Consider the following 27157-nt stretch of genomic DNA (forward strand, 5'->3'; position numbering starts at 1 on the left):
CATTATCTCTGTTTTATGGATAAGTTCAAAAAAATGAATTTCCCCAAGATTCCAGATAGCATCTGAGCTCAGAGGGAGTCTTAAAGTCTCTGACTGCATCCAGTAATAGCTCAGAACAATGTGTGTTCAGCTTTATGACCAAAAAGGTCACTTCTTGTTAGAAAAATTAGAACCCATTTGGAACTTCCAAAGAAACGCTTATTATGAGCAAATTTAAGGACCAAACATTGATGCTTCTCTTGACAATTGTACCACTAAAACAGATTGACATTACACAATTATATACATTTATTGTAAATAGTTTTATTAATATCCCACAAGAAATCATCCTTTCCATTTGGTAAATGGATGACAAACTGACATCCAGCAACATGACTAGCCTTCAAAAGTCAATATTCTTAGAACACATAAACAACAATTATATTTCTTTAGGACTTTAAAGTTCACAAAGTGCTTTCCTCATAATAATTCTTGGAGGCAGATTGGGCATATATATATTATCCCTATTTTACAGATAAGGAAACTGAGGTCAGATTTACTTGTAGTGGATTTTTCTTTTGAAATAAATCTTATTTTTTTTGGTGTAGGGAGCACCTAGTAAAGAAATTTCCTCTATTAATGTGCATCTGCAATTGCTTTCCAATTAGAGAGCTGCCTAAGATCCTGGGAGGTGAAAAGAGAGTTTCCTAGGGTCATCAAACTAGTGTGACTGACCCTAAATGAAACCTTAATCCAAGTCTTTCTTAGGCTCTTTTATGTGGTTAATAATCCTTTTCATTTTTATATTTTTATCTTAAATTTTTTTTAAGTCTTACCTTCAGCCTTAGAATCAATTCTGTGTATTGGTTCCAAGGCAGAAGAGTGGTTGGTAAGGGCTAGGCAATGGGGGTTAAGTGACTTCTCAAGGGTTACCCAGCTAGGAAGTGTCTGAGATCATATTTGAACCCAGGACCTCCCATCTTTGACCTGGCTCTCAATCCGCAAAGTCACCTATATCTTTTTTGAAAGCATTTTCTTTTCCATTGCTTTGTTTAATTCTTATGAGGAAAGCAGAGCACTAGAATATTAGATTATAAGCCATACTTATTTGTTCTGTTTTTTTTTAATCTTTGCTTAAATTCATTTTCCGGCTTAGAATATTCCCCTGTGTCTTCTCCATTTATCCAATATCTCTGTTCTTCATGACCTAACTTACATACTACCTTTTCCTGGAAGTCTTTCTTGACCACTCTAATCCATAGTACTCTTTCTTCCCTTCTGGTTTTATATCAGTTATTCCCTTGTTTTTTTATACTTATATGCTTTGTGATACCTCTTGTCTTTGCTCTGGTTTAACTTTTCCTGTGCCTGTTTCTTCTTTCCTTTTTTTTTTTAAACCCTTACCTTCCATCTTGGAGTCAATACTTTGTATTGGTTGCAAGGCAGAAGAGCAGTAAGGTCTAGGTAATGGGCGTTAAGTGACTTGCCCAGGGACACACAGCTGGGAGGTATCTGAGGTCAGATTTGAACCCAGGACCTCTCATCTCTAGGCCTGGTTCTCAATCCACTGAGGGACCCAGCTGCCCCCTATTTCTTCTTTCCAATCAAACCAAAAGATTCTAGAATTATTAGTATTGAGACAGTCTTATACTTCTTTATAGACCCACAATCTTCTGCCCATAGTAAACAGATGTTTAGTGAATAGTTTTTCACTGAAAGATATTTTAGGTGATCACTAGCAGCAACACTAGCTCTTTGTTTAGGTGGGAGCTAAATAAGATAACTAGAAATGCTGATAGCAGTCAGAGCTTCAGGAGCAATCATAGGCCAATCCACACAGGAGATTTGGTGAATCTGCTTCTGGAAATGTGTGATGACATGAAAGGGAGGGGCCCGTGTTTTTGAGTGTTTCCTGTCTATTTTCTATGTGGTGAAATGGTGACGAAAAGGCCCTTCACTTGGTGCTGAACTTCCAATGGAGGAACTCCACCACTTATCTCTCCTTGGAGGCTTTTGAGTGAGAACTATGAACTGTGCTAGAGTGCTTGATGGCTGCTAGAGAGGCCCAAGAGCCTTCTCTTACCTGGTCACCACAAGGGCATGGTGCTATTCTTCCTCTGCCTCTGTTGACTTCCATTCTTTCCTTTTCTTAGATGAATGATTTTTGGAGACAAAATGAACCAGTCCATGGCCTTATGGTTCTCCAAAGGTTCTACCAGAGGGCCAGGAACTGGAGTACATAGCCGACTATGATGGGAGTTGAGACCGAGGAAGAGCTATTTTTGAAGAGTGACCTGCTCACCTCAGCCTGAAGTGGATTGGCCCAGCAGCTACATCATATTACCAAGGTAGTGACTGGTCCATTGCCTGGGCCACACTCCGAAGTGAACTCAGTATTAGTAAGAATGTCATTAACTGTCATTTTAAGCTTGAGCCCACTCTCTCCAGGGACTGAGGTGTAGAAGGGAGAGAGGGCCTCATTCACGAGTGATGTTTTCTTATTATATCTTTTTAGTAACAGTTCATTGATACTAACTAACTTAAAAAAATATTGGAATATACTTACTGGCAAGTGATATTGGAGTAATATTATTATATTATCATGTCTTTTTAGTAACAGCTCATTGATACTAAGTTTAAAAAAATATTGGAATATACTTACTGGCAAGTGATATTGGAGTAATATTATTATATTATCATGTCTTTTTAGTAACAGCTCATTGATACTAAGTTTAAAAAAATATTGGAATATACTTACTGGCAAGTGATATTGGAGTAATATTATTATATTATCATATCTTTTTAGTAACAGCTCATTGATACTAAGTTTAAAAAATATTGGAATATACTTACTGGCAAGTGATATTGGAGTAATATTATTATATTATCATGTCTTTTTAGTAACAGCTCATTGATACTAAGTTTAAAAAAATATTGGAATATACTTACTGGCAAGTGATATTGGAGTAATATTATTATATTATCATATCTTTTTAGTAACAGCTCATTGATACTAAGTTTAAAAAAATATTGGAATATACTTACTGGCAAGTGATATTGGAGTAATATTATTATATTATCATATCTTTTTAGTAACAGCTCATTGATACTAAGTTTAAAAAATATTGGAATATACTTACTGGCAAGTGATACTGGAGTAATATTATATTATTATATCTTTTATAATAGCTCATTGATATTAACTTTTAAAAATATTGAAATATACTTACTGGTAAGTGATACTAGAATAATAAATACATCATACAGGCACTCAAGCTTAGCATTAGAAAAAAAAACAAAACCTTTTATCTCTCAGGGTTACTCCTAAAATTTGAGACACTCAAGGGCCTTCCTTTTTGGAATGCTAGTATGGATTGGGAGAATAGTATGGCCAATGCTAGTATGGATTGGGAGAATAGCTCACTACGTATAATTGTGCTTTTTAAAAATCTTTCAACAAAGCTGTTGTTGTTTTCAAACAAAACAAAGAGATTATCAAGGGGAAAATTATATTTCCCATCCTGAAATTTCTCATTCTTGTGTTTCAGAATTTTGAAGGGAATTGTGGTAAATGTGGCATTCTTTCTATTTTCCCACCACAAGTGCTTTCTATGTAGCAGACACTTAATAAATATCAAATCCAACAGATTATTAAATTGGCTTCTGTAGAGTTGCATTCAAATTTGAGCTATCAAATTCTTTCAAGTCCAAAGGTTGTCTTCTGCTTGTTTTTCTTGCTCTGCAGCTTTCAGTGATTTGGAAAAGTTATATCACCTTTATTTTTCAAGGGGGCAGCAGTGGGCTTCTTGTTCCAAGCCAGACTGTAGGAACTTTTCTAAGCAGTGCAATTTGGGATAGATGCAGAAATTTGGTCCTTGATTCAGTAAATCTTGATGAAACAGCATTTGGAGAAGCTCTCAAAGACTGTATCCATATGGAGTTTTCCTCAGTATATATTAAAAAATCATCTGACCTACTGGCAGAGGTTCCTGACATTTTTTCCTTCTTGCTTTATGAAGCTTTTAGTTTAGTTTAGTTGTCTTTTTTTTTTTTAAGTGGAGTGAGGAAATGCAGAAAGACAGAACAGTACAATAAAACTGTTCTAGGAAGCCTTTTAGGGAAATGAGATAAGAGGGTCTGGTCTTCTGGTAGAAAGGATCAGTAGTAGCAAAGTATAAGAAATGAATGGAGAAATTTTGTGCGTAGGGGTTTAGCAAAGAACAACCTTTTTGACTAGTAGACATACAAAGGTAAAGAAGACCAATATACTGGGTACCCCCCTGCAGAGATTTACCAGAAGACATGGACAAGAATCTCACAGTAGAGCCAGGGATGGAGGGGTTTTGAGTATTGTTAGAAGGAATACTCATATTGCTGAAATTACAGATTCATTAAAATAAGTACTAAAACATTTTCATTTTTAAAATTAGGAACATCGCTGACTTTAGGTGGAGATTTATGGGTGAGGATGGTGGTGCTTTATTTCTAAGTGGCCCCAAATGAGCCTGAAAAGAAAAACAGGAATAGCATAAAAATTGTCCATTTTCAACCATAAAACCTTCCCTGTTCTTTGGGTAGATACAGTGAAGGAAGATGAAAAATATTGCTTTCATCTTTGAATCCCCTAGTAGCAAGCTTGGCATTGAGAGGGTACTTGACACATGCCGATGTATCTGAATTAAAATGAATAATAAAGTATTAAATGAGGAATAACTAGGTGAAAGGGAAAGGGTTCCTGGCCCTCCAGCACTATCCCTGGCAACCCTTATTAATCTTAGCAATTTTCAGTCCTGTTTATTAAATTTTCAGTTCTGTTGTATCATTTACCTAGAGTAACACAAGACTTTATACCTAAATCAATGATTTTATGAATGTAAGAGATGGAGGGAAATTATTTTTGAGTGATTAAAAAATTTATATTTAGCCTTTATTTCCTTTTCAAGTCTGCAATGTGACTAGACAACTAGCACCCAGTTTGTGAACTATAATCTGGGGTTGAATTTGCACTGGGCACACTGAGAAGAGCAAGTTAGAAATCCTTGCTTTCCTATTCTAGTAAAGACAGAGGCAAAGATAAAAACAGAAAAGGGTAGAAGACAGATGTATGAGGAAGTAGAGGAAAAGGTGACAGCAGTTAATTGCTGCCCCCACTTCAACCCTTTGTCTCTCCTAGTGAGGATAAAGAGTTAGGCCTCTTCTTAAAGCAATCTCTTTTAAGATGACAAAAAGGATAGGATATTATGCGAATTATATGTGTAAACAAAATGTAATGGAAATGAAGTCATATTTTAAATATATTAGGAATCTTGCCATTTAAGGTCACGGCAAGGATGAAGAACAGGATTTGGGGTTCCAAAGCAGAAGGAGAGATGGAATGACAAAGATTATGCTCAGATAAAGGAATTTCAGAATTAATGAACATGGATACAGAACACCTCTAGGGGATGGCAGGTTCAAGGGTATGGCTCTCTCCATATATAGCTAAGTTAGGGTGAAGGAGTTGCTCCTGGGAAATGAATAAGGTGAAGACCTGGAAAGTTAGGGTGTTTGAGACACTAACTATGCCAAGCACTAAGAATACAAAAAAAGGGACAAAAACATGGTTTCTGGACTCAAAGAACTCACATTCTTAGACAAGATACAAACATCTATGTACGCACAAGGTATCTGCAGTGTTAAATATAGGTCACTCTCAAAGGAAAGCAGCCACTAGCCAGCAGTGAGGGCACTCAGAAAAAAGCCTCTTCAAAAGATAGCATTAGTGTGCCCATCTTTCCACAACCCCTCCAACATGAACTATTTCCATCATTTTTCATCTTTGCTAATTTTCTGGGTGTCAGATGACACCAGGTTTATTTTTATGATAATTCTCTTATTATGAGTGATTTAGAGCATTCTTTTTAGAGCATTCTTTTATATGGTTCATGAATAGTTTGGCCTCAGACAATTCCTAGTTGTGTGACCTTGGGCAAGTCACTTAACCCCAGTTGTCTAGCCCAACTACCCCTCTTGGAATGCATACAGGATATCGATTCTAAGATAGAAGATAAGGTTTGAAAAAAAAAGTAATATGCTTCAGAAAGGATCACTGGCAGGAAATGATTCAAAAGTGAGAGGCTGCAGACTAGTCATATTTGTCCTGCTATTTATAGATCCCCGCTGCATTTATGTTTCAGTTTGGTAGAAGATTGCTATCATGGTTCATTTTAAAAGGCTGATTTATGCTCACACTCATTGGCTATGTCCCTAAGCTTCTCCTCTTTGCAGATTCCTGTTGCACTGTCCAAGGAAACATAGACAGACTTTCATTATCTGTCACTTATTTTGTTAAAGGAAAACATCAATTTTATTTGGTGTTTTCCTTAGAGGGAATTGACCCTATCCTTATTGACTCCATCTCATTCTTCTCTGTGTATGTCTACAAATGGAAAAACTGGTGCCTTGATCATGAGCCACTTGGATCCTTCTTATGTCTGTAGACCCTAGAATCTTTGAAGTCAGCAAATAGAACCTGAAGAAAAGAGGGACCAGAAGTATACTTCCTTCTGTCTTGTTTGGTTTCCAGTGTCTGACTTATGGATGCAGTTCCAGGGGGTAAAGGTAACATTGGGTAGTTACTTTCTGTCTGTTGTAACCTTGACAGGCAAACATCATTTTTTTGCATTTGATCAATTCCCAAAAAGTGTCTTTGTGAATCAAATGTGCTGTAAATGGAATTACATTTTAAAGGCATTAGGGAACCTCACTACTTAAAAGAACTCTTGTGAAAAGGGCATTCCATATATATATATTCTAAGTTAAGATTTGTATAGGTCAGATTTCTGAAGGTGAACATGCCTATTCTGAAACAGTGATATTTTGGGGAACAGAAGAAGTAGATTGAGGAACATTTGCTTTCGTCCTAGACCAGTTAACTTAGATGTTTGCTCCTTGAGGGCAGTGACCCTTCCTTATTTATCTTGGTGTCTCTCAAGGACCTTGTAAGGAGGAGGCACTTATTAAATGTTTGTTGAATGAATTTCCTGTTAGGAAAATATGTGGGCAGAGAATAACACAGTTGAGGGGCCATTTTTGGTTCTCAAAGATAACCAACCAAAAGGAACCTGACCAAGCTGTGTAAAACTCACAGAAATGGATAAGCAGATCTTAGGTCTCTGAGGATGGGAACAGCTCCATTCATTTTCCTACTAACACTCAAGGCCATCCTGTATTTTGTGGTGTTAGCTTCTTATACTAAGACATTGCCACATCAAGAAGGGGCGGAGGTCAAGGGAGATTGCATACTCTTTCTGAAAGGTGCTGGTTTCTCAACTACAGTGTTCTTGGTAACACACACACACACACACACACACACACACACACACACACAGAGGCAAGATATTTAAATGATCTGGCAGAATTTTCTGTCTTTGACTAATTTTGTTTGTTTTCTATACCATATTTGAAGTGTCTCTCTTAGCATAAGTAAATATATCCAGGCTTTCCTTGAATTATATTAGTAATAAATCTATTATGGCACTCATCAGGTTAAGAATTATGTAGGGGAATAATAGAGTTAATGAAATTCTCTCTTGGCCCCAGCAGTTGGTTTTTAACTAGAGGATCACTTTTTCAAGAAGTTGTGGTCTTCCACACCATTTTAGTCCATTTCAATGGGTCTAGCTTGGCTTTTATTGGAGACCACATCTGCATTTAGGGGGAAATTGTGCTCACTTTCTACTTTTCAGTATTTATAGGGCTTCAGAAGCACTTTGCATCTATTAGATGAAAGTATTGTCATTATCTTATTACTCATAATTTTAATGTGTATCTGCAAGTTTGGTATATACCCAGCAATGAGAGCCATGTCTCTTTGTCAAGGCAGAGATTGTGGTTGAAAGTTTTTAAACACTGCCTTCAAGTGTTCTGATGTTTATGAAAAATTGGAAATGTAATGTTAATCATTGTTCATGAGGGATGTTATTTGTGAGAAGACAACAAACATATAATCTATTTGTACTGGGATGAGAATATTCTTTTTTTGATGGAAAGATTCCAAAGGATATATTTTTAAGAAGATAGGGAGGAAGAAAAAGGAATAAATATGATCTTTCTATTGCAAAATTGTCAACTTACGAGGTCAGTTGCCATCAAATCTTGAATCTTGAAGCTGGAGGAGACTTTGGAGGGCATTTAGTCTAGTCCCCCATTAAATTCAAGAATCCTCTTTGTTCGTCTCTTTTAGGTGAATTTAGCTTGTGTTTGAACATATCCATTAACTGGAAATTCACTAATAATGAAAAGAATAGCTGATATTCATATATTGTCTTAAGGTTTACAAAGAACTTTATATAGATTATCTCACTTGATCCAATCTTCATGAGGCAGCTCCATTGCATTTTTGGATAGCTCTAATTATTCAGCTCCTTATTTTAGCTGAAATCTATCTCCTTGTAGTTTACCCTTATTGCTTATAGTTTTGACTTCAGTGGCAGAGGAGAATAAGTCTAATTACTTCATATGACAATCCTTGAGTTGAAATCTGAACATAGGAGTTATATATTATTATTATTTATATATATTTTAAATTTACAATTAAATTTATAATATATAAACAATTTATACATTATATAACATATTAAAATCTATTTATAAATACATAAAATAATTTGTAATATATTATATATACATATACATATATATGTATTAAATAATCCCCTGGGTTATCTTCTCTGGGCTAAATATCCCTGGTTCCTGCAAATGATCCTTGGATGGAATACTTATTGGCCCCCTTTACTATTTCAGTTGCCTTTCTATGGGTACTTTCCATCTTTCCTAAAATGTCCTATCTAGAACTGAATAGTATTTAAGATGTGATGTGATAAGGACAAAAGATAGTGGTACTACTTTCCTTCTTTGGAAAGCAATTTGATTAAATCTGTGCGGTTCACAACATTATACAGGAAAGAGGGCTTCTTCTGGGTCTCTATTTTCAATTAGTCAGCAAACATTTATTAAATGCCTACCCTGTCAGATGCAATGCTAGCCAAGTTCTAAGGGTAGAGACAAAAATGAAAAATTACTCAAAGAGTTTATATTCTATTGAGGGAGAAAACATGAATTCATTTAGGTAAATAAATACAAAGTTGCTGAAGGAGGGCAGGCACTAACAGCAGGGAGAGGAAAATCCAGAAGGATTTCATGTAGAAGATGGTGCTTGAGCAGAGCCATGAAGAAAGTAGGGCATTCTTTGAAGCAGGCATAAGGGCATTCCAAAGCGAAAGCTAGTGTGTCATGTATGAAGAACAAGAAGTTTCCCTTTTGGCAAGACCCTAGGAATCAGGAAGGAAAATAATGTAAAAATCACTGGACAGATTGGTTGGGACCAGATTGTAAAGGGCTTTACCAAGATGTAAGAGGTAGTCATTGAAGTAAATTGAACAGTAGGATGACATTGTCAGTTGTGAGCTTTGGAAAAATCACTTTAGCAGTGATATGGAAAATGAATTGGACTGGAGAGCAAGGAGATGATTAGGAGGCCCTTGCAATAGTTCATGGCAAATAGGGATGAGAAGAGGATGTATGCAAGAGATATTGTGGAGGTGAAACAGCAAGACCATTTGGCAATTATATGGGAAAAGCTGAGGATAATAAGATTTTGAAACTGGGAACTTGGAAGGATATAGAACCCTGGGATACACCTACAGTTAGGGAGCATGATATTTTGCTTCCTTAGTAAGTTAGTTAATTACCTAGCTCACAGTCTTTTTTTTTTCTTAGCTCTTCCTCCACAGACTTCAACATAAATATTGTTAGGTCCTTAAACATTTCAATCTCCAAGCTCTTCAACTTCATAATTTCTCATGACCTACTTTTCCACTGCACCTCAACAATTACATATAGAAATGATCCTACTCTTGACCTTGCCATTTTACCACGTGTTAAACTTCTATTTTCACAAACTGCTAAATTTCTTTATTTGATCATAATCCATTACCTTTCTCTCTTTCCTTCTGTCTTAGAACCCCTAACCTTGTTCTTCATCCTCACTGCAATCTCTAGTCTTTCTGCCCTCAATTCTTTCTGAGGCCTCACTACTGGCTACACTCTCCTCACTTCCCTTTTCCATCCCTTGGTGAACCAGGTCAATCAACTATTATAGCCTTCATCCCTTTAGTCCTGTGCACAAGATTTGTCCAAGGCTTTTGCTAAATCTTGGTCTTGGATTACCATTTGTTGCTCACTCCTACTTACAGTATTGCTAGATGAATGAATGAATGAATAAAATATTTATTAAGCCCTTACTATGAGTAAAGCATGGAGCTAAGTGCTACAAAATAAAAACAAAGGCAAGATAACACTTGCTCTCAAGGAGCTCACATTCTAATGGGGGAGATAACACAAATTTTCTTTGTTTTGTTAAATATTCTCCAACTACATTAGAAACATTCTTGACATTCATTAAAAAAAATTTCAGTTCCAGATTCTCTCTCCTTCCCCACACCTGGAGAAGACAAGCACTATGATACTGATTATATATGTAAAGTCATACAAAACATATTTCCATATTAGCCATATTGCAAAAGAAAAAAAAGTGAAAGAATCTGTACTTAATTCATCAGTTTTCTCTTTCTGGAGGTAGATAGCATTTTTCATTATGAGTCCTTTGTAATTATCTTGGATCCTTGTATTGGTCAGTGTAGCTAGGCCTTTCACAGTAGATCATTGTTACAATATTGCTGTTACTGTGTTTATTGTTTTCCTAGTCTGGTTCTGCTCCCTGAACTTTGCATCAATTTATATATCTTTCCAGGATTTTTGGAAACTGTCCTGCTTATCATTTCATATAGCACAATAATATTCCATCATGTGTGGAGTGAGAAATCAGTGTGTTATTCTCAAGTTATTAAAAGTTGTTAATATCTAAAGGTTGGTGTACCCCCTCCCCCCCTTTTTTTTTTTGCCAAAGCTTTGCAGCTTTAAAGGAGCCTGTCTGGGAATTGCCCCAGGCAAGAATCCCAAGTTGATGGTTTTAGATCCTGAGGTACTCAGGGATCAAATCTTAAATCCAATCTTGAATACTCTTTTGTCCTATAAGACTCTCCTATGGTATTTTTGTAGCTCTTCCTAGATAATCCAGTTGTGAACTACTCCCCATTTGTATCAGTCTCCAACTTCCTTGTCATCACTTTAAAATACTGATTTGTTTGGATATATCTATTGAAAAGCTATTCTCCAATTTCTTGAAGACCTTAATAAGCTCGATTGTGTTCCTTGTAAAATCAATGTAAAACTATTCAACACTCAGTCTCCACCTATTAAAAAAATTGTTTTTTAAATCCCCTACCTTCCTTAGAATCAATACTGGGTATTGGTTCTAAGGCAGCAAAGTAGTAAGGACTAGGCAATGGGGTTACATGACTTGCCCAGGGTCACACAGCTAGGAAGTATCTGAGGCTAAATTTGAACCCAGGACCTCCCATCTCTGGGCCTAACTCTCAATCTACTGAGCCACCCACCTGCTCCCTCAATCTCCAAATATTGTAAAATGTTGCCATCCCTTCTGGGAGACCTTATTATTTCAGGATTCTCCTATAAGTAAGGGATTTTTCAGTGAATTTTTGGGCATTGTCTTGGGTCACAATGTGAGGCAGTGCTTCATATTTTCTCTGTAATCCCTTCAGGGTGTGTGTGTCTTGGGTCTTCTACCCCAGACAGTGCCTCTTCCCCCCCCCCCCCCCCCCCCGTCCCCCCCATCTCACTCTCAATAAAGTATTATATTTTAAATGATTGATATCCACATTCATATATATTTTTAATAAGTGGTAAAAGAAGGTGAATTTTGAAATTTCCAAGGCCCCCTCAATTTCCACCCCACACAATCATAATCAAACAACTTGTCCAATTCTTTGCTACCACAAAAAGAGCTGCTCCAAATAATTTTGTATATAGAGGTCCTTTCCCCCCTTTTTTTATCTCTTTAGGATAAAGTTCAAATAGTAGTATTGCTGGATCAAAGGGTATATACAGTTTTATATGCTTTGGGGCATAGTTTCAAATTGTTCCAAAATGTTGGAAGGGTTTACAACTCTTTCTACAGTATGTTAGTGTCCTTATTTTCCACATTCCCTCCAGCATTTATAATTTTCCTTTTCTGTCATTTTAGCCAATCTGATAGATGAAAGATGCTATCTCAGAGTTTTCATTTGCATTTCTCTAATCAATGGTGATTTAGAGCACTTTTTCATGTTAATATTTATAGCTTTGGTTTCTTCTGTTGAGAACTATCTATTCACATCTTTTGACCATTTATCAGCTGAGGAATGGCTCAGCTCCTTATATATTTGAGAAACTAGATCTTTATCAGAGAAACTTGCTGTAAATTTTCTTCCTAGTTTTCTTGCTTTCCTTCTAATTTTGGCTGCATTAGTTTTGTTGGTGTAAAGGCTTTTTGATTTCATACACCAGTCCTTCAACCTATTGCAGGAGTTATTTCCAGAGACCCCTGCATTATATTTTAAGGCTTTATAAACCCTTCCCACTCTCCTATAAACTTTTCCCACACTCTTATTAGCCTTTCCTACATACTTCATATGCACTTAAACTGCTCTTAAACACTATCTACACTCTTAAACCTACATCATTTTAACAACATTTTACTAAAACTTCACAAAAACACAACACTGCAGAGCAACACTATGCGCATTGATCAGACATTGATGTGAAGTGAACAGGGAGAGATGCTGATTGGATGGGCACAGTGCAGGAGAGCAAACAGGTGGATGCTACAGTCACTGAGCCAATCCACTCCCAGGATACAGAACACAGAGCTGTGGTTGATCACCTTTCAATCCATCAGCCAATAGTGTGCCAAACTTGCATAAGTGGTAGTGGCATACTGCATTTCCATTGTGTACAGTATGGTATTCATCTGCAAAATCTCTTCATATAGGGAAAACTCCGCAATACAGAATTAGATTTTTTTAAAACCTGCAATCCAATGAAGCCGCAATAAGTGAATTGTGATATAGTGAGGAACAACTATAATAAAAATCATCCATTTTAATTCCTGGGATTTTTCTCTGTTTCTTGTTTGGTCATAAACTCTTCTCTTATCCAGTATATGAAAGGTTTTAACTTCAAGTAAGATGGAAAGGTCCCTTAATCCTTAGGGTACCACCATCAACTAAGGATCAACTGCCACCCAAAAGAAGATGAGTACCTCCCTATCCCCTACCCAGAACCCCCCAGCAGCCCCAGTCTTGCTTTTTGCCAAGCCCTCACAGTTTCCATATTAGAAAGCAACTCTTGTGGAGAAGGGGCCAGTTCCAAGGATTTTGGTGGGAAGAACTTTCTTTCCTGGGCCTTGATTAGCCATGACCAGACTATCTCACAGAGGCTTTTGCCCAGGATGAGGGCACTGAGCTGGAAGCATCACTATTTCCAAGGCTTTTGGGCTTTGAGTCTAGGGCTGACTCTGGGACCTGGTGGTCAGGGTGGTAGTCATCTGGCTTCTATCTCTGCCTCAGCCAGCCTGGCAGGAGATCGTGGTTATTGAGGATGATTGAGTTATTCTCCATAGAAATTGCTTCCCCATTGACAGCTATGAAGGTTGGGTTGGTAGTGATGCCACTCCCAGGGCTCCTGCGCCTTTTAGTGTGTCAGTTAGTGAGCAGTTGGTAGTGATAGAGAAGGTGGGCTCCCTCCCCACAATGATTTCTCATGGCTGTGGGGACTATGCAGGAAGCAGGACTAGTGGTTTGGGGGTGTTAACTTGGAAATAACACAGAACTACTAAAGTAGTCAGAAAAACCTTGTCTTTAATCATACAGAGTCAAGTGCCTAAAAACCACACAAAGCCAAGGGATTTGGGAGTCTGGGAACAGTATGTCTGAGAGAATGCACCACGTGAGATGATTCTCTACAGACTGGAAGAACTTGGGGGTCTTTTATACCCTCTGAAGAACTTGGTACAGCAATCATGCACAGAAAGGCTGCAAAGAGGCTGCAGCCAGCTGCTGGGGTATCTGGGGGTGGTCAACTACAAAAGGGTCAAATCAAGAGCTGGGCTTCCCAAGAGAGGACCTTAATACAATGGGAGAAGCTACTAAGACAAATAAGGGTACTCAACATTGGATTATGTCTCCTAGCCCACCCAAACTGGGGTTACCAAACGCTTGGAGGTCTATTGTTTAGTCCAAAACAGCTGTGCCTGGTACTTCCTTCAGGGGAATTCTCAAGGAGCAGGGGCAAACTTGAAACTTGAAGAAAAACCAGCTGACAGGGGCATTGCTATTCCCAAGATTTTTTATCTCAGGCCTCTCTTGCCTGACTCATTTGTGAATGAATCATGAAACTTCTGCTTGAATCTACTAAAAATTTATGTTAAATCATCTCAATTGAGGCTGTCTGTGATGAGGCAGTTCTTTCATACTTCCCTTATCAATTCACTATCTCACTCAACCCAATGACTTTACATACTTTTCCTCAATTCTTCCATGGCTCCTCCTCTTCCTCCTCTTTTCTTTTGAGAATCTTGCCTCATATTTCCCTGAAAAAAATTAAGACCACTTGCAGAAATTTTCCTCTTCTTCCCTAGTTCTTCATCTCATTACTTGGATGCCTTCTAATACAATTTCCTCTGTCATTCCTATTTTCAGATGGAAAAAGAATTCTTTTCTTGGCAAGGCATGCGCAAGTAATTCCATTTTATTCTGTTTTCTCCATCATATTTCCCCTTCTATCATCCTCACTTTCTCCCTATTATTTAATATCTTCCCATCTACTTGTTGCTTTGCAATTGCTTATAAATAGCTTCAGTTCTCCCTCATGCTCAAAAAGGCTTTCCTTGATATGCCCATCCCAGGTATCTGTCTTCTCTATCTGTCCTTCCTTTTGTGGCTAAACTTCTTGAGATTGTCTGCAACTGGTGCCTCCACTTCCTTTCCTTTCACTCACTTCTTAATTCTTTGAAATTTGATTTTTCACCTCATTTAATTGAAACTGTCCTCTCCAAATTACATAAGCCTTTAGTGAGCCTTTCAATGCTAAATCTCATGGTCCTTTTTTTTTTTGGTCTGGTCCTTCTTGGTTTTTCTATAGACTTTGATATTGTTGATTACCCTTTTCTTGATACTATCTTCTTTCTAATTTTTGTGATCCTTCCTCATTCTCCTCATGCCTATCTGACTACTTCTTCTCTGCCTTCTCTGTTGGACACAACACACCTGGGGAATAGGAGTCCCCTAATGCATCTTAAACTCAAAATATCCCAAACTAAACTCATTATCTTTACCCTAGGCCCTCCCTTCTCCCCAGATTTCCCATTACTGTCAAGATGACTACTATTCTAATGAACTGGAGGAATTCCATGTGAACTGGAATGACCTCCTGGAACTGATGCAGAATGAGAGGAGCAGAACCAGGAGAACATTGTACACAGAGACTGATACACTGTGGTACAATCGGATGTAATGGACTTCTCCATTAGTGGAAATGCAGTGATCCTGAACAACTCAGAGGGATTTATGAGAAAGAACACTATCTACATCCAGAGGAAAAACTGTGGGAGTAGAAACCCGGAAGAAAAACAACTGCTTGATTACATGGGTCAATGGGGATATGATTGAGGATGTAGACTCTAAATGATCACCCTAGTGCAAACATCAACAACATAGAAATAGATTCTGATCAAGGACACATGTAAAACCCAGTGGAATTGCACGTTGGCTATGGGAAGTGGTGGGGGGGGGGAAGGAGGGAAAGAATATGATTCTTGTAACCAAGGAATAATGTTCTAAATTGACTAATTAAATAAAATTAAAAAAAAAAAATCAAGAACCTCAAGTAAAAAAAAAAAGATGACTACTATTCTTTCCGTCACCCAGGCTGGAAACCCAAGTGTCATCCTCAATTCCTTACTCAGCCCTGATAACCAGTTGCCATGAACCATTAGTTCTACATAATATCTCATATATACTCCCTCATATATACTCTCCTCAAACACTGCAACCACCATGGTGCAATTGCTTATCACTTCATGGCCTGAATTATTGTAGTAGCCTTCTGCTTGTCTCTCTGCCTCAAGTCTTTCTCCACTGTCATCCATTCTCTACCCAGCTGTTAAATTGGACTTCCTAAAGATGGCCCTGACCATCTCAGCCACCTTCTCTCCCAACTTTCCCCCATTCAGAAAACTCCAGTGGCTCAGTGTTACATCAAAGATCAACTATTAAATCCTCTGGCTTTTAGAACCCTTCATGACCTGGTCCCTTCCTACCTTTCCAGTCTTCTTACACCTTATGCCCCTCCATGTACTCTCTGATCCAGTGATGGCAGCCTCTCTACTGTTCTTTGAACAAGATAATTCATCTCCCTACTTTGGGACTTTTCACTGGCTGTCTATGCTTGTCTATGCAATCTTCCTCCTTATTTCTGCCTCTTAGTTTCCCCAACTTCCTTCAAGCGTCAGCTAAAATCCCACCTTCTACAGGAAGCCTTTTCCTATCTGCCTTAATACTAGTGGCTTCCTTCTGTGATTATCTTCAATTTATCTTGTATATATTTTGTTTGCACCTACTTGCTGGTATGATACCTCCCTCCCTCATTAGAAAATTGAGTTCCTTGGGGCAGCTGGGTAGCTCAGTGGATTGAGAGCCAGACCTAGAGACCAGAGGTCCTGCATTCAAATCTGGCCTCAGACACTTCACAGCTGTGTGACCCTGGGCAAGTCACTAAACCCCCATTGCCTAGCCTTTACCACTCTTCTGTCTTGGAACCAATACCCAGTATTGAGTCTAAGACAGAAGGTAAGTTTTTTAAAGGGAAAAAAAGAAAGTTAGTTCCTTGAGTGCAGGCACCATTTTTACTTGACACATAGCAGATGCTCAATAAATGCTTATTGATAAAGAAAAGAAGAAGAAAAAGAAGAAAGGGTGGCCACTGTTAGATTCCAGGGTTGAAGAGAAAATAAAACTGATAGTTTGACTTAGTGCAAAGGGGACACTCAACAATGCTTTACTAAAATGGTGCTTCTCAGGCCGGGGCCTCCAAAATAATTTGGAATAGAACAGAGGGAATAAGACATAGAATACTGTCAATAGATGCTCCTTTGCTCTTACCTAGATTTCTAGCACTTTTGCACTGAAGGAGAATTTTGTACTGAGGAATCCACATTATCGAAGGATGGAGGTAGTGGAGAGGGCACCAGAGGAGTCAGAAAAGCAACCCATCTGTCTTGCCTTCACCACTTAGCAGCTGGATGACCTTGGGGAAGGCATTGCCTTCTTAGAGCGTCAGTCCCTGGTCCATAAAATGAGAACATCAACACTGGTTTTACATGGTGATTGGGAAGATTAAATGGAAAGATATATGTTAAGAAAGCACTTTGGAAAAATGGAAAGTGCTCAAGGACTTGAGGTATCATCCATATCATCTTGAATCTACCAGCCCACCATGGATAGGGAGTCCCCAGAGGGAAATCTGGGTAGAAAGAACCAGCCAACCCAAAGAGAATCTATCCGAGTCACCAGGTGCAAAGCTTTAATTAATGTAGCAGCTGGCCCAGAAGCACAGCTGGGACTCATTCAGCAGCCACCTACTGGGGGTGGGAGTGGGGAACACAGTCTAAATAGGAGAGAAGGAAAACCTAGCCATTGTGTGTCCTAGGGAAAACAAGAGACTTTCTGGCAGGAGGCATTTTAAACCACAACGCTATTAGACAAACTTGATGAAATCTGTGTAAGAAAGACCTGGCTTGTGCTGGTGCTGTTGCAAAGGGATTGCTGCTGCATTTGAATTATATGCTGTGATTTCTTCTGGTGTAGAACCAATTGTGGCCACACAGAGACAACAGGAAAAATTAGAAACAAAACTTGACGGCTTTTTGGTTATCTGCTTGAAAAGCCACATTGGTATTGGTCAAATTCTGAAGTCAAAGACTGATCATCAATTTCAAAGATCAAACAGTAGTCTGAAGGGATCTGTGCACTTTTGCTATCTGGTGATTTCTCTTACTGAGGCTCTGCCTGGTCTGTAGTGATATCTCAGGCCTTTAAAGCTTTGACATATTGGTTTTTGTTTTCTTTTTTAAGAGGTAATGGATTCCTTCTATTTATCTTTCCCAAGTTCCATATTTCCCCTGAAAATAAAATATAAGGTTCTATCAGTTTTAAGCTCAAGTTTTCCAATGACTAAATGGAAGTCTTGTTGATCACCCCTTTTGCCTTCTCTCCTTAAGCCTCCTGCATCATCCTTTAATATGAAGACCTCTCATAATTTACTAAGAAAATAAAGCCAGTGGCTGTTAGCTCTGTCTTTTCATCTTTTCTAAATTTTTAAACATCATTCCCCCATTCTCTCCTCTTTTATTTCTGTCTCTAATGAAGAAGTAGCCCTTCTCACCAAAATTAGTTTCTATGTCGTTAAAATAGGAAATAAGACTTAGGACATGAGTGATTGACAGGGCATGGGATGCCTATTGTTATATTTTAATATGTATTTTAATTCCACCCCCTCTTATTTCTTTGGTCAGATTACCCTTAAAATTATACCATTTTTTCCTAATCTTCAGTCTTTCCTATATTGGCTCATTCTGAGCTACCTATAGATATTTGCAGTTCTCCATCATTCTTAAAAAATCTTTGCTAGGCCCTACCATCTCCTCAAGCCATTAACCTTTATTTTTTTCCCCTTTTCGTGGCGAAACTAGTAGTAAGAGCTATCTTCTTTTATTGCATTCACTTCTTTTACTTAAAAAAAATTACATTGATATCTTTTGTTTTTACACAGCCTAAATTTCCTCTATATGCTTCTCTCTCTTACCACCCAGAAAGTCTTCTCTTATAACAATTTCTAAAAAAAGGAAAAGTGAAGAATAATTAGCAAAACCTAGCAAAACATTGAAAAAAGCTGACATATGCCATGTTCCACACCTATGAGCCTCCAAGTGCTGTAAAATAGGAGATATCTTCTCTTATCTCTTCTTTGGAGCCAAGCTAATTTTTATCTTGTATTGGGGCATAGTTCTATATAGCTTTCTAAAGTTTGTCATTTTCCTTTTTTTAATCATCTTTGCCAATCTAGTGGGTATCACAGTTGATTTACTTTGCATTTATCTAATTATTAGTAATTTACACTGTGTTTTCCTGTGGTTGTTGGAAGCTTGGATTTCCCCTTTTGAAAAGTGACTTCACATCCCTTGACCTATTCAGAAATGGCTCATGTTCTTATATATTTGAATCAGTTCCTTATATATTTTATCCATGAGAGCTTTTTCAGAGAAATTTCCTGTGGAGATTTTTTCCCCTTCAGTTTCCTTTCTAATTTTAATTGCATTGATTTTGTTCGTGCAAGTTAAAAATTTTTATGTGATCCCCTGTATCCCTTGTTTGGTCGTGAACTCTTCCCTTAGGCATAGATCCAAAATGTATTTTCTTCCTTTGATTATCATATCACTTTTTTTAGGGGGGGGGCCTAAGTCTTGGTATCAGTTATGAGAGGTCAATCTATTCCTAATATCTCCCAGCCTCCTTTCCAATTTCCCCAGTAGTGTTTGTTTTCCTTATCCAATAACTGTACTCTTTGGCTCTGTTGAAGTTTTTTCCCTCCTGTATGTTATATACCTAATCAGTTCGAAGTGATTGACCTTTTAATTTTTTATCTAGTTCCAAATCATTTTCATAGCTCCTGGTCCTGATAGACCCCATTTTTACCCACTTTTTTCTCCCAATTATTTCCCTTGAGATTTTTCATTTTTATCTTGCAGCTGAATTTCATTATTATTTTTTTCTAGCTTTGTAAAATAACTCTTTGGTAGTTTGTTATGGCCTTGAATAAATTAAGTTAGTTGGTATTATCATTTTTATGATATTAGCACTATAAGTTACACAGTACAATTAAGATTTCTTTAATAATTTCAGTCTGTCTTTATTTCTGCAAAAAGCATTTTGTAATTACATTCATATTATTCCTAGGTATATCATAGTAGAGAGATTCCCAAATATTTTAGACATTACGTAATTATTTTGAATGCATTTTCTCTATTTCTTCCTGCTAGGTTTTGTTGGCAAAATACAGAAATACTGATGATGTATGTAGATTTATTACATCCTACAACTTTGCTGAATTTGTTGTTTCAATTAATTTTTTTGTGGACTGTTTAGGGTTGTCTAAATAGACCTTCATATTTTCTGCAAAAAGCAGCAGTTTTGCTTGCCTTTTTAGCATCATGTTAAATAGTAGTGATGATAATGAACATCTTTACTTTGCCCTTGGTTTTATTGGAATGACCTTTAACATTTCTCTATTGCATATAATGTTTGCTCTTAGTTTTATGTAGATACTAGTTATATTAAGGAAAAGTCCATTTATTCCTTTGCTTTCTAATGGCTTTTTAAATAGAAATAAGAATTAGATTTTGTTAAATTTCAGCATATGTGTGCATAATCATATGATTATTATTTATGCTATTAATATGAATTATTATATTTATAGTCTTCCTTATGTTTAACCAACTTTTCATTCCTACCACAAATCCAATCTGGTCATAATACATAATAATCTGTTTCTTATATTTCTGTAGTCTATTTGCTAATATTTTATATACAATTTTTACATCAGTGTTCATCAGGGATATTGGTTTAGAATAGGGTTCTTTAACTTTTTTCTGGACCCCTTTGGTAGTCTGGTGAAGCCTGTGAACCTCTTCTCTGAAGAATACCTTGAATAATTAAAGAAAATGCTAATTTCCGGTAGAAATCAGTAAAAATTGAGATGCATTTTTCCCCCCATCTAACTTCACAGACCCTCTGAAATCTGTTTCATAAAGTTGTTGTTCAGATCAAAAGGAATAATAGGGGGCAGCTGGGTAGCTCAGTGGATTGAGAGCCAGGCCTAGAGATGGGAGGTCCTGGGTTCAAATGTGACTCACCTCAGATACTTCCTAGCTATGTGACCCTGGACGTGTCACCTAACCCCCATTGCCTAGCTCTTGCTACTCTTCTGCCTTAGAACCAATACACAAGACTGATTCTAAACCTGAAGGTAAGGGGTTTTTGTTTGTTTGGTTATTTAAACCCTTTCCTTCCATCTTGGAGTCAATTCTGTGTATTGGTTCCAAGGCAGAAGAGTGGTAAGGGCTAGGCAATGGGGGTCAAGTGACTTGCTCAGGTTCACACAGCTGGGAAGTGTCTGAGGCCAGATTTGAACCTAGGACCTCCTGTTTCTAGGCCTGGATCTCAATCTACTGAGCTAACCAGCTGCCCCCAGAAGGTAAGGGTTTAAAAAGGGGGGGAGGGTAATATTTGTAAAGTACCTAGCACAGTGCTTGGCACATGGTAGGCACTTAATAAATGCCCATTTTTTATTTTTTATTTCAAGACTGACTGACTGACTAAATCTTCTCACATAAGGACTCAATGGTCACTTTGATTCAGACCTTCGTCAGTTCTTGTAGATGATTACAATGACTCCCTCATTGGTCTTCTTGCTTCAAGACTCTCTGTGTTCCAGTCCAGTCCACCCTTCACACTGCTGCCAAAGTCCTCTTCCTAAGGTACAAATGTACCCCCCCAAACTCCAGTGATTCCTTTTGTATAAATGTCCATTCTTACCTTTAAAGCCCTTCATGGCCTGGCCCCAAACTACCTTTTGTAAGATTAAAAATTAATATCCAAATACTCAAGTATTATTTTTCACAAGGCTTATTAATAATATCTTGAAATAAAGGAAGTGATAGCCTTAGTAAAGATGAGGATCCCAGGCTGCAGTCGAGAGAGAGAGACAGAGAGAGAGAGAGACAGAGTCAGAGCTAGAGAGACAGAGACAGAGCGAAAGAGAGAGAAAAGAGGGAGGGAGAAGAGGGAGGGAGGAAGAGAGAGAGACAGAGAGAGAGACAGAGACAGAGTGAGAGAGAGAGAGAGAAAGAGTGAGAGAGACAGAGACAGAGACAGAGACAGAGTGAGAGAGAGACAGAGAGACAGAGAGAGACAGAGAGAGACAGAGAGAGAGACAGAGAGAGAGAGACAGAGAGAGACAGAGAGAGAGAGAGAGAGAGAGAGAGAGAGAGAGAGAGAGAGAGACAGAGAGACAGAGAGACAGAGAGACAGAGAGACAGAGAGAGAGAGAGAAAGTACTCAGAGAGAAGAGCCCCTAAAAGGCATGGTTACACCCACCTTATTTATAAAACGTGGGTACAAAAGGAAAGGGATTCTGTGAGATGAAGTCCAAGGGTTCAAGATTTCTAATTACAAACTTTCTAGTTTTATATTAAATTATTCTCTTTCCTGAACTTGTTCCAGAAAAAAATGGTCTCCTCACAGATGGCTAGGCATACCTCTGCATTTCTCCTCTCTGTGCCTTTGTCTTGCCTGCCCCTGATGAACAGTTAGAAGTCCTGTCTTTCTTTCTACAATAGTACTCTAGTGCCTTCTCCTTCCTTAAATTATTTTATATTCTTCCTGTCTGCCCTCTGTACATACTGAATCCCTTAGTAGAAAGTAAGCTCCTTGAGGGGATGTTGTTAATTTTCTGTCTTTGGATCCTCAGAGCCGAGCCTAGCAGCTGGTGCCAAGTAGACTTTTAATAAATGATTGTCAAATCGAATTGATCAGGACTTTCAAAAATGGCTAGCATTCCAGAAAGGCACAGGCTCTTCCAGGACAAGTTAAATGTTTTCTTGTTGATTATTGGGTCAATAAGTATTTTTCAGGCACAACGTAGGAGAGGATAACTCAGTACGATGCCTAGAGAGTTAGGGCCAATGCTATCACATAACTGCTTCTGGCACCTAGGAGACACCCATACTTTCCAAGCCCTCTCTCTACTCACTGACTTCAGTGCCTCTGCTCAGTCTTGTTTATTCTCTTTCCCATATCTAAAGACCTACATCCACAACATCTCTCCCCTTCTTTCCCCTCTCCCCTCATAAAGCCATAACCCTAGCTCAGGCCTTCTTGGCCTCTTGTCAGGGCCAGAGTTGAAGCAGAGAAATCAGTTAGAAAGAAATCATCTAAGCAAATGAGTGGAAGTATTTTCTACTCATTTGCTTAGCTGTTTTTTCCAAAGTGTAAATCAAGGAGCTCCAGTGGCTCCCTATTTCCTCCAGGATGGAATATTAAATCCTTTGTTTGGCATCTCTTCCTAATTTTCCAGTCTTCTTACACTTGACTTTCCTTCTTGGACCCTTCAGTCCCGCTGCCCTGGGCTACTTGATGGTTCTCAAACACGGCATGTGGCCACCATCTCTGTGCCTTTGGACTGGCTGGCCCCCCATTCCTGGAATCCTCTGTTTCCTTAGCTCCAACCTTTAGCTTCTCTGGCTTCCTTTTAAGATTCAGCTTGTCGCCTCCCCCTCCCCCATTAGAATGTGTGTTCCTTGAGGGCAGAGGCTGGCTTTTTTGCTTTTCTTTATGGCCCAGAGTACATAAATGCCTAGGACATGGTTGGCACTTAATAAATTGCTTGTTTCTCGAGTGACTGACTGACTGACTGACTAAATCCTTTCTGTAACATCCCTGACACGTGGCTATCCAGCCTCAGTAGGATTACCTCTAGTGGTGGGGAGGTCACTCCCAAATGAGATAGCCCTTTCCATTTTTGAACAGATCACCCATTGGGAAGTTCTTTCTTAAATTGAGTTGAAAACTGACTCTGATACTTTTACTTTAGTTCTGCCCTCTGGGTCCAAGCAAAATAAGTCTTATTCCTCTTCAATAGGAGAGCCCCTTGGGTTATTTGAAATGATCACAATCCCCCTCAGTTTGATGAGTGACTGTGGTGCAAAGGCACAGAATCACAGATCCTGAGAAGATGGAAGCACCAATCCCCTAGATGAAAAGGAGGACTTCTGAGGGGGAAGCAGCAGCCCCTCCAGTTCCCTTCTATAGAAGATTTCAGAGGTCGGATGCCAAGGGTTACAGGTTCTGCTGGTTCTGGGCAGCAACAAGGGAGGGAAGTGATGCAATATGTCACAACCACAGAGTCAGCGAGAGAAATGTCTGTCTGTTGTCTTAATTAGCAGCCTGTCCTGATCTAGCCGCTGACTTGCAACAGCATGGAGCAAACCACAGCACATCAAGGAGGCAGAGAGGGTGCCTGTGATGTGTACAAAGCTCTGAGAGCACAGGGCCTTTTTAGACTGTTTTTCCAGACTCAGGTGTCTCTCTGACCCTCATGGTGGCCAAAATCTGACAATTGCTAGAGGGGCAGACTATAAAGGCCATCTGAATGTTTGGGGTCACTTAGATAAGTAGGGAGCTCTAAAACAGCATTATCAGGGTTTTTTCCTTTCTCTCTTTAAAACAGTTTCCTCTCCCTTAATTGGGTCTCTAAGGCAATGTGAATAACATTGGCACCTCTGAACATTACTCTGTGAGAGTAATTATCCTAACAGGCCTAGAGTGGGGGAGGAGAGGCAGAGGCTGTCTTTGGGTTTGGAAGGAAAAGCCACATCTGATGTGCCTGTTCTACTTGGTCCTCTAATTGATTTTGAGAGTAATTACTGGTGCAGGTTTTCTGAGAAAACACCTTGCCCAGGGTTTGTACAGGGAGCCAGGAGGGGACTGATAGGAAATGAACTTAAGAGCACATCCCATCTTGGACATTACGATTCCTCACCTAGGCAAGAGTAAAGAGATCTGGGCAGCTTCTAGAGACTCTAAGAGGGGGAAAGTGACCAGGCTGAAGTCACCCAATGAGTTAGGAGCAGAGCCAACATTGGAACTGAGGTCTCCAGACTCCTGGTCCTACTTGCTTTCTCTTTGGCCAAGTGTCTATTGTTCTTTATTTGAACCCTCTGACCTTAGTTCAAGTCATTACAGAATCATAGAATCTTTGAGTGGAAGGAATACTATAGTTCAAATAGTCCAACCCCTTACCTGAAGTCTAAATCTTCTCTACAGCATTTACAGCCTTTGGATCTCCTCTCAGGACAAGGAACTCAATACCTAATGGGGCAACCTAATTCATCACTGGACAGCTCTAATTAGTTAGAGTTAATAAGTTCTTGATATTGAGGTGAAATTTGGTTTCCTGTTACTTCTGCCCATTGATTTGCCCGCTTTCCAGTTCTTGACATTCATTGAGACATCCTGCCAGGTTCTGTTAACTTTTGTGGCCAGGTTTTCTAGTTAGAGTTCTTGATCTAGACTGGGCCTCTCTGTCTTAGCCCCCCAGATTAGGCCTAGCTGAATGATTGTACCTGCTAGCATGTCTCCAGACTGCTCAGATGAACTCCCATGGCTGACCCTCCTTGACTCTGTCCCCATGCTGCTGTTTCTCAAAGCCTTGATATATTTATTATAAGAGACTTCTCCCTCTTCCCTTTCCCCTTTTTCTTCTCCTTCCTTTTCCCTACCCCCTTCTTATTTCTTCCCTTTCCCACCTGATTCCTTTTCTTTTCCCTTTTTTATCCCTCCCCTTTTTTTCTTCTATTTCCCTATTCCTTCTACTTCTATCCATTTGTTTATTGTAACTGTGTACAAGACCTTGTGCTGAGTGCTAGATGCTAAGTATACAGAGAAAAAATCAAATATAGTTCTAGCCTCAAGGAGGTTATATTTCTATACATAACATTTATTTATTTTTTTTAATCTGGAAAGTTTTATTTAATTAATTAATTTAGAATATTTTCCCATGGTTACAAGATTCACATTCTTTCCCTCCTCTTTCCCTACTCTCCTCCCATAGTCTACTAACAATTCCACTGGGTTTTACATCTACACTTAACATTTAAAAGAAAAAAAGAATGAATATTATATAATTAAAGAATAAGTGAATCCAATATATAACTTGATGATGGAGCTAGCACTCATAACTAGAAAGTCTTAGAAAAACTTTCTGTAGTCGATGGTACCTCTAAGAAAACTAAGGATCCTAAGAAGTAGATATGAGGAAGAAGTACATTCTAGGAGTGGAATTGACCTTTTCAAAGGCCTGGAGACAGGAGTTAGAGACAGGGGAAGAATAGTAAGAAGACCAATTTGGTTGGAGAAAAGAACCCAAGAAGTCTTTTCTTTTTTCTTTTTTTTTTCAAACCCTTACCAATACTGTGTATTGGCTCCAAGGCAGAAGAGTGGTAAGGAGGCAATGGGGGTTAAGTGACTTGCCCAGGGTCACATAGCTGGGAAGTGTCTGAGGCCAGATTTGAACCCAGGACCTCCCATCTCTAGGCCTGGCTCACAATCCACTGAGCTACCCAATTCCAAACCCCTCCCCCCCAGTCTTTTCACAGGTTTGGTTTAGATACAGTTCTTTTATTTTTATACTTCCTATTGAATTTGTAATCTGTTTGGAAGATTGGAAGGCTCCAGAAGCCAGTTCACTTTTATGTAGCAGATATCATTAGGCAACAGTTTTTCCCACAGGCTTTACTCTAGTTTTTCTAATAGGGCAAAGTAGAGCTAAGCTCCAAAGAGAAAGCTCAGTCAATCAGCCAGTGAGAATTTTTCAAACATTAGCCATGTGCTTATGAACACTATTTTAAGCACTATGGGGAACATGATAGGAGTATGGTACCTGGTTCTGAGGAGATCTTAATCTAATTGAGAAGTCAAAGCTAGCTAGCTTCCATGAAGTAATTAGAGAACTATGGGCCAAATGATGTGGTTCAGTTTATACATGCATGAAGATTCCAGAATTAAGATCTCTATAGCCTAGAGTATATGGAAAAGGTGTCTTGAAGAGAAAGGGTTTGAACTGGGCTTGATGGCAGAGAGGATCTGTACAGGTGGAAGGAGGAAGGGAGAGAATTCTAATTGAGGGAGAAAGAAGAATGAGAACAAAAGCTGAGAGATAGGAATGAGCCTGGCATGTTCAGACACAGCAGAAATACCATCCTAGCTGGGCTAGAATGTTAGGGTATCAACTACTCATTTGAAGTCATTCATATTTGTTGCTTGAACTAGAGTACTTTTTGTTTCTTCTTCACCCTGATTGGACTGAACAAATAAAGTTACACAGTTAACATTTTGGCTCATGTTAAGGGTTTTGGGAAATAAAGTTCAATAAGTAGGATTTAGCCAGTTTATATTATAGACCTTGAAAGTCAAGGAAAGGAATTATATACATATTACATGCACATTAAAAACAATTAGTATGTTAGTGATATATGCAGGTTAGTTCAGAGGAAGGAGAGGGAGAGAAAGCTGTTGCGTTGCAGTAAATCAGATATAAGGTGATAGTCACCTAGATTGACCTTGGT

At 38.6% G+C, this 27157-nt stretch overlaps 1 protein-coding gene across 1 annotated transcript in view; it reads left to right on the plus strand.

Annotated features, from left to right (window-relative positions):
- Positions 1–1559: 1559 nt before the first annotated feature.
- Positions 1560–27157, plus strand: part of TRIM66 (tripartite motif containing 66) — a 125699-nt gene continuing 100101 nt past the window's right edge. The window contains exon 1 of the mRNA XM_056802145.1: positions 1560–2327. The gene's annotated coding sequence lies outside the window, so the exon portion shown is untranslated. The remainder of the gene's footprint in view (positions 2328–27157) is intronic.

This window comes from Monodelphis domestica, chromosome 6 (assembly GCF_027887165.1).
Source record: "Monodelphis domestica isolate mMonDom1 chromosome 6, mMonDom1.pri, whole genome shotgun sequence".
Taxonomy (NCBI): domain Eukaryota; kingdom Metazoa; phylum Chordata; class Mammalia; order Didelphimorphia; family Didelphidae; genus Monodelphis; species Monodelphis domestica.